Raw genomic sequence first — 10,697 nt, 5'->3', positions numbered from 1 at the left:
ATCTACCTTTATATATTTGCAAATATGTGTTAAGGAAGACAATATAATTCTCCAATTACAAAATTAATAAGAAAGGCAACTGTTCTTTGCACCTGTGGGATGAACATGAAGATTTGGAATGGGCCATGAACAGTCTGGCTGGGGGCTTTGGAGCAGGAAGTCTTGGAAGCCAGTAGATTGTAAAGTTGTCCAAGAGACCCAGAGCTCAACTCAAATGTCCAATCCTCCCGTAGCCACTGTCTTTACCAAGACAAAGTCTGAAAAATCCTAATTAGTACATAGACCCAGCTCTGTTCCCACAAGAAAAAAATCTCTCCCTAGGCCCTGTGCAGGCCAGGCCAGAAGAACAAGGGTGACTCAGGACACTCCATTTATTGACCCCCAAGTCTAACAAAACTAAAATCTCTGCATGGTGTTTTAAGAGGACCTTGACCTTGTTCCCACCCTATGCTCACTGAAGTCAGCTCACTTATGTTTCTGTAGCCTCTGCATCTGTTTTCTGACAAAGTAAGAGGACTTCATGTGCCCATTTCCTTCACAGTCTCTCAGCATTTGTGATCATCTTACAATGAAGAGGGAAAAAGCCAGCAAGAACCAGAAGCTTTTCCATAGGTTTAAGAGAGGTGGGTAGCACAGCCAATCCAATGCTGGATCCTGTCCAGGTTGAGGGCAATGAGATTTTCCCCATGACTGTTGGGAAATGAATCATAGGATCCCAGCTGCTCTACCAAAAGACCATCCCTGGGACACTTGCTGTGAGCAGCCACAATGGTGTAAAAGGGCCGGTTGGCACAGCTGCCCAGGGCAAGGCAGATGGTTAAGTGGCCCCCATGGTAGGCCTTGCAGAGGAGAGTAGTGAGGTGGACCATGGTGCGGCTGGCATGTGGCTCCTTGGAGTGTCCCGCTACCCACACCAACCACCTCTATGACCTTGGCGGGGCAGAGGACTGACACAGAAAGCAGCTGCAGGTGGACACTGGGCCGTGACACCTGGCTACCCAAGCCGGAAAACCTTGACTCTGAAAGCAGATAATCCACTCACCCCACAGACTTTTGTCTTTGTCTTTGACTTTCATTTTCACTATGATGTTCATAGGTGTGTTTTTCTTAATGTTTACCAGGCTTAGGTTTGTAGTACTTCTTGAATCTGAGTCTTGATGTCTTTTGTCAATTTTGGAAAGTTTTTAGTCATTATTTCTTAAAATATTGCATCAGTCCTGTTCTGTTTCTCCTTTCTTTTGGGGAATCCAGTTAAATGTATGTTAGATCTTTGAATTTATGCTGTGTATTATCTCTCCATTTACTCTGCAGCTTCAGTCTAGATATTTTTTTCTGTTCTATCTTCCAATTAATGAATTCTCTCTTCATCTCTCTTTAACCTGCTATTAAACCCACTGTGTCAGTAATTGCATCTTAGCTTCAAACCCAGCTAAATGGGTGTCTGCAAACCATGTTTCTACTTTGTCAGTTGGTTCCATATTAGGATTTGCCAACAGGCAGCAATAGAGGGATACAGCAATTTCGGAAAAAGGAGGAGGCATTTGCTTCTTCTTATTTGTTCCCTGTGGGCTTTCTATAGAATTTCTTTCTCCTGGTAGTTCCTTTGAGCATTACCCCAGTGATGCTTCTCAAAGTGCCTTCCTGTAGCAGCAGCTAAAACCAGCTTATAGTTTTTCTATCTCTTGAAGAATTGGCTTCAGTGACCTTAGAGACCTCAGAATCCCAGAGATTTAAGTTCCAGGCTCAGAGACGCCACCAGAGCCAAATGGCGGGTGCCTCCTCCTCTGAGTCAATAATTACATTTACTTTTTTCTCCCAAGCTTTTGAGGTATAGTTAACACATAAACATTGTGCATATTTATGACATTTCAATAGATGTATATATTGCAAGATGATTCCTTCAATCAAGCTAACTAACCTATACATCATCTCACATATTTATCCACCCCATTGTTTTTTTGTGTGTGTGAGAGAACAATTAAGACCTACTCACTTGGACAATTTCAAATAGTTATATGTCATTTAACAAGGAGAATACATTCTAAGAAATGCATCCTTAGGTGATTTCATCATTGTGTGAACTTCTTAGAGTATACTTACACAAACCTAGATGGTAGAGCCTACTACACACCTAGGCTCTATGATATTGTCTATGGCTCCAAGGTTGCAAACCTGTGTAGACACAAATTCAACCTAGGTTTTTTGTTTGTTTGTTTGTTTGTTTGTTTTTCTCCTTACTGATCAGTTTGCAATGCTACTTAACTATTTTAGTTATAGAGGTTTATGTCAAGTCTTGTCAGAAAGAAGAGAGTTCCTATTCCTTATTCAAGTTCGATTGCCTATAGTATGTCTGTATAAAGTGAATATGGTTAGAAATATCCCTCAGAGAAATTATCTTGGCTTTGCAGCTTATGCTACTTTAGTAGAGACAGTTTTTATTTATTTTTATTTGTTTTGAGGTGTGGTCTCACTCTGTTGCCCAGGCTGGAGTGCAGTGGCAACATCTCGGCTCACTATAGCCTCAACCTCCTGGGCTCAAGTGATCCTGCCACCTCAGCCTCCCTAGTAGCTTGGACTACAGGCACACACAACCACGCCTGGCTAATTTTTTTTTTTTTTTTTGTAGAGATGGGATTTTGCCATGTTGCCCAGGCTGGTCTCAAATGCCTGAGCTCAAGCCATACATCCACTTTGACCACCCAAAGTGTTGGGATTACAGGGGTGAGCCACTGTACCCACTTTAGTGGAGACATTTTGAAAAGCGAGCGTTAATTTAGATATTCTGAAATGATCATATTAATATAAACTTGAGGTGAGTTTTCATAAACAAATCTGGATCAATAAAATGACCTTAGATGTTATAACCAAATATTCAAAGGAATGAGAAACATCAGGCTAGGACATATTTTACTCTCTTTGAGCCATGAGCCATGTAGTCTATGGATTTGGGAAGTATTTAAAAAGATGTATAAGTCTATCAAGTTTATTTACTTATTTTTTTTGTGATGGAGTCTCACTCTGTCACCCAGGCTGGAGTGCAGTGGTGTGCTCTCTACTCACTGCAACCCCTGCCTCCTGGGTTCAAGCAATCCTCCCACCTCAGCCTCCAGAGTAGCTGGGACTACAGGCATGCACCGCCACCCAGCTAATTTTTGTATTTTTAGTAGAGATGGGGTTTCAGCATGTTAGCCAGGCCTGTCTCAAACTCCTGACCTCAGGTGATCCACCTGCCTCGGCCTCCCAAAGTGCCGGGATTATAGGCATGAGCCACCATGCCTGGCCAAGTATAAGATACTTAAAGTTAGGGGGAAACGATGCTTCAGAAATTTTAGTGACCAAATTAATGAAATATCGAGTCAAGTAACCTAGTCTAAGTAGGTCAAGGTGCAGGCTTTTGTGAATAAATAAAATAAGTTGATGACATAAAAGGGTCGTGGGCCACCGGGCCACTTTCTTTAAATCATAGAGTAACTCCCATAGCAATTATAAATAGAGTTCAGTGTGTTCCTTCAAGGTCACAATTGAGAATCCAATTAGTGTTCAAGCTGAAATCTCTGCTTGTTATGTGGCTTTAAGCATCTGAGATAGTCTCCCCTTAAATTGCTTGGGATGGTTAACGTTTTTTCCCTAGTTTGTCATCGTCTTCAACCCTGGAAAATTTTAGAATTAGGTGTAGAAGTGTTTAAGAGACTTAAACACATTGCTCATTCCCTCATTTCATTCAGATGCCCTCTCTGATTCTCCATTCTGTACAAGGGAGCCCCGCCCACTCCATCATTGCTATTCCCTCATTGTGCTTTATTTTTGCTCTATAGCATGTTGCATTACCTACAATATGTTGTATATAATAGACTATATTTATTTCTGCTATTTGACTCTGTTTTTCCATTGGAATGTAAGCTCCTCCAGGGTGTGGACTTTTGTTTGTTGCTATATCTCCAGAACATAAAGCAATGTGCCTGGCACACAGTAAGTTGTTATTACATGAATGAAAAATACTGAATAAAGGAGGCCTCTCTTTTCATGATCCTAAAGGAGTCTGGGGAAGTTAAAAATGAGAAAGTAATTCCTTAGCACTACTTTGTTTTTGAAATGGCAGAACAGCCTTTCATTTTGAATAGTCTATATTTTAGCAATCACCCTTTTTATTCTTACATTTTTTGGTTCTAAAGGACACAATAGAGATGGTCATTATGCACTTCTGTATTCTGATTATCCACCAAAGAAATTAAACAAACACACTTAGAATCTTACAATGTTGCAGGCTCTTTGCTAGATGTTTTAGATTTGGAGATTCAAGACACATCCTTGTCCTCAAGAGGCTTCTAGTATTGTTGGGAGGCAGCAAGAAAACAATTCTTATGACATGCACACTAATACTGTGATGAGACATTTACACAGGGTGCAAGGGGAGCCCAGAAGTAGGGCATGCAACCCAGAATGAGAGAGTCCGCAAAGATTTCCTAGAACAGATGGTGCTTAAACTCAGCATTGACTGATAAACATTATAATAACAAAAATATTACTGTCATCATTCCTTGAGTACTTAGTATATGCCAGTCAATTGACAACCTTAATGTCATTGCTCCTGACAAGAACCCTTGTGTGGTAAATAATACTGAGAGGTGAAGCTGGCTGGGCTTCTGGGTCGAGTGGTGACTTGGAGAACTTTTCTGTTTAGCTAAAGTTTTGTAAATGCACCAATCAGCACTCTGTAAAGATGCACCAATCAATGCTCTGTGTTTAGCTAAAGGTTTGTAAATACACCAATCAGCACTCTGTAAAAATGCACCAATCAACGCTCTGTGTCTAACTAAAGGTTTGTAAACGCACCAATCAGCACTCTGTGAAATGGACCAATCAGCGCTCTGTAAAATGGACCAATCAGCAGGATGTGGGCAGGGCCAAATATGGGAATAAAAGCTGGCCCCTGGAGCCAGCAGTGGCAACCTGCTTGGGTCTCCTTCTATGCTGTGGAAGATTTGTTCTTTCACTCTTTGCAATAAATCTTGCTGCTGCTCACTCTGGGTCTGCACTACCTTTACGAGCTGTAACACTCATCACGAAGGTCTTCAGCATCACTCCTGAAGTCAGCAAGACCACGAACCCACTGGGAGGAACAAACAACTCCCAGGCGCACTGTTTTTAAGAGCTGTAACACTCACTGCGAAGGTCTGCGGCTTCACTCCTAAAGTCAGCAAGACCATGAACCCACCAGAAGGAAGAAGCTCTGGACACATCTGGACATCTGAAGGAACAAACTCCAGACACACCATCTTTAAGAACTGTTACACTCACAGCGAGGGTCCGCGGTTTCATTCTTGAAGTCAGCGAGACCAAGAACCCACTGGAAGGAACCAATTCTGGACACAATATTATTCTCAAGTTGTAGACAAGGAAAGTGTGTTTAAAAATAATTAGTAAGTTACCCAAGATTACATAGGCACTAAGTGGCAGAATGGAATGCTGGGAGGAGGTGATGAGGCCAGCACAAAGAAAACAAAATTTGCAAAACACAAAAGCGTGAGGGAGCATAACAAAGCAGCAACTAATAGGATTGACCAGGTGGGGTGTGGAGGGCTTTAGAAGGTTGGAGTGGAAGGTGGGGAAATGTTTTGATATAATGTTGGAGAAAAAGGGCAGGGTCAGATCACGATGGGTAAGGGTCAATCCAAGGATTTTGAAGTTTAGATTTGGAAATTTCTGATCCTGATATTCTAAAGAATGATTAATTATCCAGCTCTGCATAGAAATTAGTGGAAAAGTTTAAGATATAAGAGATTCCATAAGTAGTTTCTCACTCTTTAAAGTGAGAGACCCTATTAAAAACAACTGTTTTGCCTCTGGGTTTATGAGAAAGACTAAGAAGAAAGGAGACAGAGAAAGGGTTTTAAAAGGGTTTGAAATGCAGTGTTTCTACATAGAACTTGTTCCTTGTCAGGCTTCTTGATATTTATTTATTTTTTAACTTTTATTTTAAGTTCAAGGGTACAAGTGCTTGTTTGCTGCTTCGGTAAATTTGTATCATGGGGGTTTGTTGTATAGATTATTTTATCACCCAGGTGTTAAGCCTAATGCCCATTAGTTATTTTTCCTGATCCTCTCCCTCCTCCTGCTTTCCACCCTCTGGTAGGCCCAAGTGTATGTTGTTCTCTTCTATGTGTCAATGTGTTTTCATCATCTAGCTCCCACCTATAAGTGAGAACATGTGGTATTTGATTTTCTGTTCCTGTGTCCAACTCCATCCATGTCCCTGCAAAGGACATGATCTCACTCTTTTTGAGAGATCATCCAGGAACCAATATTTATTTTCGGTCTGCTATGTGTCAGTGAATGGGCTTGGATTTTCACATCATCTCGTTGATTCTCATCCTACAAAGTAGAAAAGTAGGAAAATTTTCTTCATTCTATAGATGAGGAAACTGAGCACTGATAAAACTAATTAATTTTTCAGGGCTCACATGGCTAGTTAATGGGGACGTCAGACTTAAACCTATATAAAGACTCAAGCTCTTTCTAGCTTAAGCTGTGTTCTTCCCTAGAGAACAGTACTTTTCAAACCAGTAGATCATGACCTAATAAAAGATCATGACTATCAAGGTAGTGGTTCCTAATTAGCATTTGAAAAAATAAAATAGGTTGGGTACAGTGGCTCACGCCTGTAATCCCAGCACTTTGGGAGGTCGAGGTGGGTGGATCACCTGAGTTCAGGAGTTCAAGACCAGCGTGGTCAACATGGTGAAACCCTGTCTCTACTAAAAATTCAAAAACTTAGGCAGGTGTGGTGCTGCACACCTGTAGTCCAGGCTACTCAGGAGGCTGAGGCAGGAGAATTGCTTGAATCTGGGAGGCAGAGGTTACAGTAGGCTAAGACAGCACCACTGCACTCTAGTCTGGGTGACAGAGCAACCTCCGTCTCAAGTAATAATATAAAATAAAATCGAGAAATAGATTAGCAGCATGCATTGCGTGTAATAATGGTTAACATTGGTTGAAAGTTTGTTTTAGTTATACATATATATAAAAATATAAATATTTATATGTACTGAGTTGTTATCAGAAATGTGCTCATTATTGGCTGGGGTTTAAAATGTTTGAAAAACTCATTCAGCAAAATATCAGTCAGATCACTGTTATCACTCCACTACTCCATAGTGAGCACTTTTTCCTGTGAAGTTAAATGTTTACAGGTAACTGACAGCCTAATACACCTCAAGTAGATGACACAGCAAGAATAGAAAGGGAATGAAAAGGAGAAGTTTTGCAGGGGCTGAGGAAGATTAGCTGACCAGTTCTTTCCCATCCCTTTTCAATCAATGGCAAGCTGTCAAGTGAGGCAGGAGAATAGGGCCTGGAGGTAGGGAACCTAAGGCCAATTCACACTGACTTCCTAGAAATAAATCAAAAGGAAAACCCCAACTTTCCACAGCCAAGTAACAAAAGAACAGAGGCTACTTCCTTTGCCCCACTCCTTTCTGAATCACAGATGAGAAATGGAAAGTACCTCTGATTATTCCCATACAACAACCAGTCAGACTGGTCACAGGCCTAGTCTTCATTTGCATAGGGGTATAACTTTGTAAGTTTACTTCAGCCTCTAATTGGTCCCCTCCTGCAACCAATCAGACATTTGCATAGTGTGTTAACTTTGTAACTTCACTCAGCCTCTGATTGGTCACCTTCCATGACCAATCAGACTGGTTGCAGGTCACTACCTCATTTGCATAGGGTGTAAACCAAATAACCAATGGGAAACTTCTAGAGGGTATTTAGATCCCAGAAAATTCTGTAACCAGTGATCTTGAGCTGCTTGCTCAAGCCCGCTCCTACTCTGTGGAGTGTACTTTCATTGCAGTAGATCTGTGCTTTTGTTGCTTTATTATTTCATTGCTTTGTTTTTGCATTTTGTCCAATTCTTTGTTCAAAATGGCAAGAACCTGGACCACTCATAGTCAAGACCCTTCACCAGTAACAAAAGCTTCTTTAATTTAACATTTCATCTGCTGTATTGAGGGAAGGCAGACAGTAGCAATTACTATTTCGAGAACATATACGTGTGGATCATTTTTTTATGTGGTAAATTGAGGAAGAATTTTTCTCTCTCGATTCTTGTCCTGTAAGGAAAAGGAGAAAGAAATAACCAGAACGCACCAAGCCTAGGTGGTGGTGGAAAGGTGATGGGGCTGGAGGACACATCTAAACACGTGGAATCCCAATGCCGGGCAGCCAGGGCCAAATCTATATTCTCCCAACATTGGGTACCCTGGAGGCCCAATCCTGCCCACCCACCACCTATCAATCCACCCTTTCCCCAGGCCCCTTTCCTCCTCCCTGAGGAGCTCCGCAGGGCAATCCAACTTTTCCCCCAAGTGGAGCCCCTCATCCTGTGCCACAGCCACAGTATCCAGGATGCCAACCCTCGGTTCCCCACCCTCTTTCACACCCCCTCCTGCCCCTGGAATGCCTCCTGTGAATCCCTTGACTCCTGACATGGTTGGACCAGGAGTGATAGTGGACAAGAAGATTCAGAAGAAAATGAAGAAAGTTCCTAAAAAGGTACACAAGCACTACAAGCACCACAAGCATGCCAAGCATTCCTCCTCCCCTTCCTCCTCCTCTTCCAGCAGTGACTCTGACTGAATACAGGCCCTGGACCCTTCCCTCAAGTCTCATCAGTTCTGCTCTCCCATCTAGCTTCAGATGCCATGATCTACTGGGGAAAAGTAGCCCTTGTGCTCTCCACCCCTACCCCCACCTGAGCCTCACCTTGCTCTTCAGCCCTGAGTGGCTAGGGAAGATGGGAAGAGGATTGCCATGGCATGGCCATCTTCTTGCTGCTTGGATAGATCCTATAGCTAATGAGTTTAGCAGGGGAGTTATTTCTTTAAGATGATGAACTAAATGTTGAAGACAAGCTTGAGATCTGTAAAATGTGATTTTTTTACTTCCTCTTATAATACTTGTGATTGGGGAGGTTTGTGGAAATTTAATTATAACAAAAAGCCTCCGTCTTTTTTGTAGTGTTGGCATATTTGGGGAATTTAGTGGCAAATACATTCCTCAGCAGGCCTTTTGTTGGTTGCACTAACTGCAAGGTTGCTGGGAAGTAGTGTCCGTTCTGTCGATGAGCTTTGACTGCCGTTTTGGAAACTCACCTCTCCTCTTTAGCCCAATATGCTGTCTCAGGTCCTATTCTCGTTCTCCAGCTCTCAGTCCAAACAAAGTTATTTCTCCTGGAAAAAAAAAAGAAATAACATAAGAAATAGAAGTGTATATGTATGATAATATTCATACTTATTGAACACATGTGCCTATGCAGATTTATTATCTATGCTATATATAATTATACGTTAAATCTAACAAAACTCTATGTGTGTGGTGTTAACTCACAATCTGTTTCTCTTTGGAACCCCATTCTGTATACAAACATTTTTGCAACACATGTGGATTAGTAGTAGGAATAGATGGTTTAAAAATATTATGTTAAAACAACAACTTAAGTCAGCATGTTAAAGAAACATAAAAATCAAAATAGTACAGTAATTTCTCTGTAGCAGTGGAAATAAGAGGGAAATACTAAAATGTGGAAACATATAGATTTCTGTATATGCATATAAATGTTTCAGCTGTTGTTAATATCTCCTGAAAGAATCTTAGATACACTAACCTCCTCAATAAATATTTCACATTTAGTAAAGAAAATGTACTACCTATCTAGTAAAGGAAATGTTTACTTGCCATTTTGCCCTTTTTCTGATTTTATATTTGAACATCAGTATTAGTGGTGTCTTGATGAGCCTAGATTTTACTCTTTAGCATGTCTGAATAGATTATTGTAATTAGCTAGTTGGATTAATTTCACTGGCTTTCTGACTAGTCAGATTGTAGAGTATTAAGAGGCAACAAATTTAATTGCATAGGGTCAACCATTTTCAAATGCATGGTGACACCAATCAGAGTGGACTTAGCTATAGTGAAATAAACAATTCCATGTGCATGTCATTTAGGGCACAAAATATTTAAATATGCACAAAACTAACTCTTCCTGCAGCATTGCTTAGTATAAATTAATATAGAAACATGGTTGGCCAGTGGCACAGACACTGACACAGTAAACATTTTTTTGCTGTTGTTGGACTTGTGTGCACTGCAGATGGGTGGTGTTCAATCATTACTAAATCATTACTATTTGTCCAATTTGGCTGTTTTAGGAAAAAGATAAAGAATTATGTATTGGACATGGAAGTCATGGTACCTGTCACACACATACCTGTTGTTAGTTTATATTGCCCCACCTAGAGCCCTTTGCTCAGGAGTCTGTTATTTGTTCAGAGAAAGGGAATTTATTGACTGATATAACTGAGAAGTAAAAACTAGGGCTAAATTCAAGTGTGGCTGGATTCAGAAGCTCACATATTGGATTTAGTAGCTGGTCTCTATCTGTCGCCCAGCTTGGCCATACTTTCTTCCATGTTTTGGCTTCATTTTCAGAATCCATGTGGTTACAATATGGCAGCAGCTGCTCCAGCCTCACACCTCCTCAAGTTAAAGCCCAACAGAAGAAGGAAATGTCCTTTCTGTTTAAATATCTCTTTCTGGTTAGTCAAGTAAAAGTCCTGAGATTAGTTCTGATTTATTCTGACTGACTTGGCTTGAATTAAGTGTCTATTCTTGGATCAAACTGCAGCCAGAAGAAT

The 10,697-nt window shown here is 40.9% G+C and overlaps 2 pseudogenes; one reads left to right on the top strand and one right to left on the bottom strand.

Moving 5' to 3' along the window:
* Window positions 1-469: 469 nt before the first annotated feature.
* Window positions 470-869, bottom strand: LOC100610634 (small ribosomal subunit protein bS16m-like; annotated as a pseudogene).
* A 6,624-nt stretch (window positions 870-7,493) lies between these two features.
* On the top strand, window positions 7,494-8,640 carry LOC737555 (proline-rich protein 13-like; annotated as a pseudogene).
* Window positions 8,641-10,697: the final 2,057 nt, after the last annotated feature.

The sequence above is a fragment of the Pan troglodytes genome, chromosome 7 (genome assembly GCF_028858775.2).
Source record: "Pan troglodytes isolate AG18354 chromosome 7, NHGRI_mPanTro3-v2.0_pri, whole genome shotgun sequence".
In the NCBI taxonomy this organism is placed as follows: domain Eukaryota; kingdom Metazoa; phylum Chordata; class Mammalia; order Primates; family Hominidae; genus Pan; species Pan troglodytes.
Note: the sequence above shows the minus strand (reverse complement) of the source record. Positions and strands in the feature narration are given on the sequence as shown.